The following is a 6804-nucleotide window of genomic DNA, read 5'->3' as shown; positions in this document are numbered from 1 at the left end:
CATGAGGACAGGGAACAAGTAGGGCCCAGCAATCTGCATTTTAAGATTCTTCTGCTAAGTCCTCTATGCTAAAGTTTGAAACCCACGGACCTCGTTTCTCCCCCAGCTCAGCTGTGAGAGCAAACAGGCCCCACAGAGCCTGGGAGATGTGTTCCTGACCATGAATTAATTCCCCCATCCATATTCCATTCACGTGTATTTAATTAGCATTTGACTTTAAATTGACAAAGCACCTCCGCATGCTCTCTCATTTAATTTTCACATTTTACAAACTAAGAGACTCATGCTCAAAGTAGGTATTTCCCCAAAGGCACACAGCTGGTAAGTGGCAAGAAATACTTGAACCCCGGTGTTCTAATTTCAACTCTGAGTTTCTTAACACTGTCCAGAGCTGCCCCCTTTCACATTTGTGGGCATTCAGCAGTCTCATCTTACAACAATATTTATATGGAGAAATGTATTCTAAGTACAAATTGATTTGCAGAATTAAAAAAAAAATTCAGTCTATTCAGAAATTAAATCTAATCCATAAATAGAGTACTGTAAAGAGTTTTAGCTTGTCTGTATTTCAAGTGACAAAATGACATAAAAAGAGGTTAAAGGCTCTCCTTACTGGAAAAAAATTTTCTAATCAACATCGACAAGCTCAATATTCTATCCCTTCCTAATATTACCAATCCTTTCTTACTATCCCCAAGGGTTCTTTCAGAGTTTTAAAATTTCTTTCCAGAAGCTGAAGTTATTAGTAAATGTCCCTGTACCACATCAACAATCCATCGCTGAGACTGAGGTCAATGTTGTCTTTCTACAGGTAGTGTTCTGAGCATCTCGTCCCCTAGCTAGAAAGGCTCCCGTGACTTCCCTTTGCTGATACCATGGGACCCACACTCTGGCCTACCCCTGGTTAATTACTATGGCACATCCTTCATTCTGAATGAACTGTACAGCAATCCCCTAAAACACCAAGTACTTCCATGACTATTCCTTTGCTGCTGCCTAAAACCAAAAACAAAAACCCTACCTTTGTCCTTCAAAGTCAAAGAAATTCAAATGTGACTTTTTCTGCAGCTTTTCCTGACACCTCATCTATGAAACATTACAGTACCTAAATATCTAGTCATGTATACAACAGTTTCTTCTGCTAGAATGCAGGGGCCTTGAGGGTGAGCCTGTATTTAATTCATCTTTATGTCTAAATCTCTAACATGGTGCATAGCACCTCACTGGCACATATTGTTTACTGGTTGAATTACCAAATTGCCATTATCTGATCAGGGAATCATCCCAGACCTACTGACTCAGTCAAAAGCTACATTTTAACAAGACCCTCCAGGTGATTCATAAACACGTTTAGGGGCAGATAGTCTCAACACTGGTACCACATTGGGAGTCACCTGGAAGTTTTGAACATCACCATTTCTGCCTCTAAAGAGTTTGAGTTACTAGGTCTGGTAATGGCTTTTCTAAAGGCTCTCCAGGTGATTCTAATGCGCAATCAGGGTTGACAACACTGATCCAGGAAGAGATGTTAAGTCTGGATTCATAAACTTTATTCTCAGAGTTTCTAACTCAAGAGATTAGGGGCTTGGAAGTCTGTATTTTTAGAAGATTGGGCAATCTACTTTCATAGTGATACTGCCTCGGAAACCCAAGGAGGGGTTGCTCTGAGTCAGATCCAAATTGATGGCAGTGAGTTTGGTTTGGTTTGAAGTGTCTTGATACAGACCAAACTTTGAGAAGCACTGACCTTATGTCAGGAGGTCCAATGAGGAGAGCCTCATAACTCAGGTATGTGATAAAGAGACCTGGACAGTAGTGATGAAATGGGCTTTTTTTTGGGGGGGGGCGGGGGGAGGCTTTATTAGAGGAGAAAAAAAAAACCAAACTCACTGTTATCAAGTAGATTCTGACTCATAGTGACCCCCCTTGGGTTTCCAAGGCTGTAAATCTTTACAGAAGGAAGCAGATCGCCCCATCTTCCTTCCACAGAGCAGCTGGTAGATTTGAACTGCTGAACAAATTTGGCTGCTACCCAGAGCTCTTTTGATTAGTAAAAGGCAGATAAAAATTCAAAAGAGAATCTAAGGAGAAACTGACAAAACTTGATAGCTAAAAATAAGGATTAAAAAAAGAGAAAGAATTTAAGTTTAAAATAAAATCCTTTTTCACTTCCTCTGGTAAGAAAGTCACTCTTAAGAAGAAATATTCTTTATGTTTTTAATGACTATAAACTTATTCAGCTTTCCTAGGTCTCATTTTCACCAAGCGTAAAATGAAGGGCTTTCACTTAGTTATCTCTAGTCCTAGCACTTACTGACCATGAACAAACTAGCTGCTGTCCAGTGGATTCCGACTCATAGCAATCCCATGTGTGCCGGAGTACAGCTGTGCTCCACAGGTTGCCAATGGCTGATTTTCTGGAAGTCGATCACCAGGCTTTCTTCCCAAGTGCCTGTGGACTCCAACCTCCAACCTCTCAGTCAGCAGCTGAGCACATTAACCTTTGCGCCAAGCAGGGACCCCAATGACCTATAATAGATACTGCTATTACCACTAATACCTCAATCTTTACACTCTCCATTATTGCCTCCATGGTTACTTTCCATCTTCTCTTTGTTTGCCTGCTCCCCAAACTACAAAGCCTTAGTAGGTCGGGCCTTTTCATTTGTATTCCAGTTTGAATAGGGGAAAAAAAATAATTCTATTCTTAATAGAGAAGGAATGCCCTCAATTTATTAATAGAGATATTACATTTCAAAGTGAGAAGAAGGATTGCTTCTAAAAATCAGTTATGGCTGGATGAAAATTATTGGGCTTAGTAAAATCTGAACTCACAGTGGTCTACATGATGACGGCTTTAAAGTTGACTTTATTTGCCTTTCCCTTCACCCAAATCAATACTTGTCTCTACCTATCTAGCAGTATTGACTTTAGAGTCTTCTCCACATATCTGACATTGGTTGTTGTTGTTGTTAAGTGCCGTCAAGTCGTTTCCAACTCATAGCGACCCCATGCACAGCAGAACGAAACACTGCCCGATCCCACGCCAGCCCCACAATCCCTGCTATACTTGAGGCCATCATCGCAGCCACTGTGTCAATCCATCTCGTTGAAGGCCTCCCCCTTTTGTCGACCCTCCACCCTACCAAGCATGACATCCTTCTCCAGGGAATGGTCCCTTCTGACAACATGACCAAAACAGGCGAGACAAAGTCTGGCCATTCTTGCTTCCAAGGAGCATTCTGGCTGTACTTCCTCCAGGACAGATCTGTTAGTTCTTTTAGCAGTCCATGGTACTTTCAGCATTCTTTAGCATGGTGCAATGGTTAAGTGCTTGGATGCTAAATGAAAGGTTGGCAGTTCGAATCCACCCAAGGACTCCATGAGAGAAAGAGCTGGTGATCTGCTTCTATAAAGATTACCAAACAAAAAAACCAAACTTGCTGGTCAGTCAATTCAGACTGAAAGTGACCCTATAAATGTAAATCTTTATGGTAGTAGATTGTCACATCTTTCTCCTGCAGTGGGTTCAAACCGCAGACCTTTATGTTAGCAGCTGAGCACTTTAACCACTGGATCATTAGGGCTCCTTCTATAAAGCTGACAGCCAAGAAAACCCTACGGGGCAGTTCTACTCGGTACATGAGTTACTATGAGTTGGAATCAACCTGACAGCACACAACAACAATTACAATGTCTAACATCTGTTCATTATTTGAAGTTTACAAAGCACTTTTACATATTACATAAAAATTATTCAGGGATCCTTTTGAAGTAGTTGTGGCTCTGATTTTCTAATAAAGTCCAAAATCACAAGACTAAGACATGGCAAGGCCTGGAGGAGAACCTGGGTTCCACCACTCTGGCTGCTGCTGTTCCGATGAATCCAGGCTCAGGCATGAAAAGGTTAACTGGCACATTCAAGCAAAAGGATGCACTGAAAAATGCTTATAACAAAAAAATCAAGGAAAAAGCAGTTTGTTTTAAACTCATTATATGAGGCCTGAGGAACACAGAAATTATACATTACCATCCCCAAACAGAATGTTATGAAGCTTCTAAACCAAGAAACAGACAAAGTAAATTTTCACCCATTTTAAATATTTATGTGTATACACAGTAACTACGGTATCACAATTTTCTTAGTCATATAAATACTTAATACAACAATTACCCAACATAGGTGTTTTTAATGCAGTAAATTCTAAATTTCTTTAAAAATATTATCCTCACATAATATGAATACAAATATTATGAAATGCAACAATAACCTACATTAATAATTTCCATAAAGTAACTTTTCCTTTATTGAGAAAAAAATGCATTTTAATGTTTTAAAGACAAGTAGCTTGATCAAATTTACAACCAAAATAACAAATATATTAGCACATGAATTTGAAACCTCATTAAATGTTTCTGGGCAAGCACAGCAAAGCTACAAAACTCTAGGAAATCTCATGGAGAAAGTGTAGAAGCTGTATTTGTTCACTAGAGAAAAGAGAGCCACCCATACACAATGTACACTCAGGCCCATCACATTAAGTAAAAGATATTAACAAGCTCACTAACCAATAAATTATATCAAATTGCACACCACCCCTGGATATAAGTGTCTGTATTATTATTTAATTTATATGATTAAGAAAATTGATACAATTTTTACTATTTTACTGTTTTTACACCAATGCCGAATAACCAACCAACACAATCAAAACCAATCCAGAATTTAACAGCGTCCCAAAAATAAGTGTGCAAAGACAAAATGGAAATTGACAGGTTGAGCATAAGGATATAAAAATCAGAGTGATTCCCCAAGTAAGAAGTCATCAAAGTAGTGCTTTTGCTAACAAGAGCTATGGGCTCTCAGGAGCTATGAGTTCATCTTCCCATTAATGTTATCTTTGATAGCTGCCTTATGCTTTAGGTCTGAAATCTACAATTTGACAGATGTGATTAACAAAGCCAGGAGACCTTAACTTCAATCCCAGACTTCATCCAATGAACTCGCTAAAGATGCTGGCCATTCAACTGACCTACCTTAATTTTCTCACCTGTAAAATTCCAAGAGTTAACTTAAGTTCCAGATTTTTATGAAATTTCCATAGAGATCAAAGATTTAAAAAGAGTGAGAAATAAGGTACAATTTTAAAAAATCTAAAAGCAGTTGGAAACATTAGCACTGTGTTAGTTACATAAGTACTTTATGACTAGTATTAAAACCTGCTGAAAAAAGATTCTGTGGTTTGAACACTGCAGCAATGAGAGGCTGTTATTATTAAATCAGTGATTATTGTTAAAAATTAAGTAGGAAAATGCAGTGTTGAGCAGTAGCATTTTAGGCAAATTTTTATTGGTATAAAGATATGAATAAAGTCTCACTCCTCTCAATTATGATATCTCCTAAAATTAAAACTTTGTCAAGAATAGCATGTTTTCAAAATTTATTTGTCAAGTGATTTATAAACCATTTTAGAGTATCACTGGCACTACTGTACACTAGTAAATAAAATCACTTCCATCCTTCCTTAATGTGTGAACCCAGGTCTGTGGTGTGGCTTGGATGGCAGAATTGTTTAAACTTTCCAGGTGGCTCCAGTGAACAGCTAAGACTGAGCACCATCTGTCTAGTGCAAGTCTCATTTTATAGATGCATAAACTGAGGCTCAGAAAAACTAAGTGCTCTGTTCTGACATTCAAATAGTATGAAACAGGAGTAGAATTAGAAAACGGACACTCTCAGCCAGTGTTTTCAAAATGTGGGTCAAGATACTGCATCATGAAATCAACTTAGTGGTTTATAAAAAGCATTTAAAAAAATAACATAGAACATTACAGCGTACTGCACAATATAAGGGTAAGTATTAGAGCCCTGGTGGCATAAATGGTTAAGCACTCAGCTGCTAACTGGAAGGCTGATAGTTCGAACTCACTAAACAGCTCCTTAGAAGAGACCTAGTGGTTTACTTCCATAAAGATTACAGCCAAGAAAACTCTTTGGGACAGTTCTACTCGTCACATGGGGTCATGCTATGAATCAGAATCCACTCAATAGCACCTAACAATATCATCATTACATGAAACTTGTTTTAACTAACTATGTGCTGGTTAGTCTCTATCTGCCTCTCCAGATCTATTATCTCCCATTCTCAGGCTTGGGCTCAGCCCTAAGAGGCTACCTCTACAGAATGCTTCAGCTGGGCCCCTTGCCTCTGATTTCCAGGTGGCTCAGCTAGTGAGAAACTCTTAGCAGTAGGTCAGACAGTGAGATAATTTGGGATTGCTCCTCTTAGGTGGCCCTGCTCCCATAGCCCAGCTCTGGTTGGGTTCAGCTCCTGATAAAACTCCCCTTCCCATCAAGTCCAGAGGTGGGTGCAGCTTCCCACTGTGGACAGTCCCTGGGTGCTTCTATATCACCTGTTTGCTCTTGAGTTTGTTCACTAAATCTGTTTCCTGCCAGGACATTGACATACATAACAGACAAACAGAAAAACACATGCATATGTTTGTTGTTGTTAGTTGTCATCGAGTCAGCTCTTACTGGGTTGCATTTTCAGAAGCGTGACAAGGTTTAATGTAAACTAAATTGTTTATTGTAAGACATGGTCCAAAAAGTTTGAGAGACACTGCCTAAAGCATAGTCTCATTGCCACAGTTCTTACTACACCACTGCCTCCCTGGCTAATAAAGGGAACTATTGGGTTGAAACTGCTAAACGTAAGTATTTCAACAATCCTTCTTTACAATTGTTACCACTAAATAAGTAGTAAATGGTCACAGTTGCTACCTTAAATAATGGTCCAAACT

The sequence above is a fragment of the Orycteropus afer genome, unplaced genomic scaffold, assembly GCF_000298275.1.
Source record: "Orycteropus afer afer isolate SDZICR_OR568_19922 unplaced genomic scaffold, OryAfe1.0 scaffold00893, whole genome shotgun sequence".
Classification (NCBI taxonomy): Eukaryota; Metazoa; Chordata; class Mammalia; order Tubulidentata; family Orycteropodidae; genus Orycteropus; species Orycteropus afer.
This window is presented reverse-complemented; position numbering follows the sequence as displayed.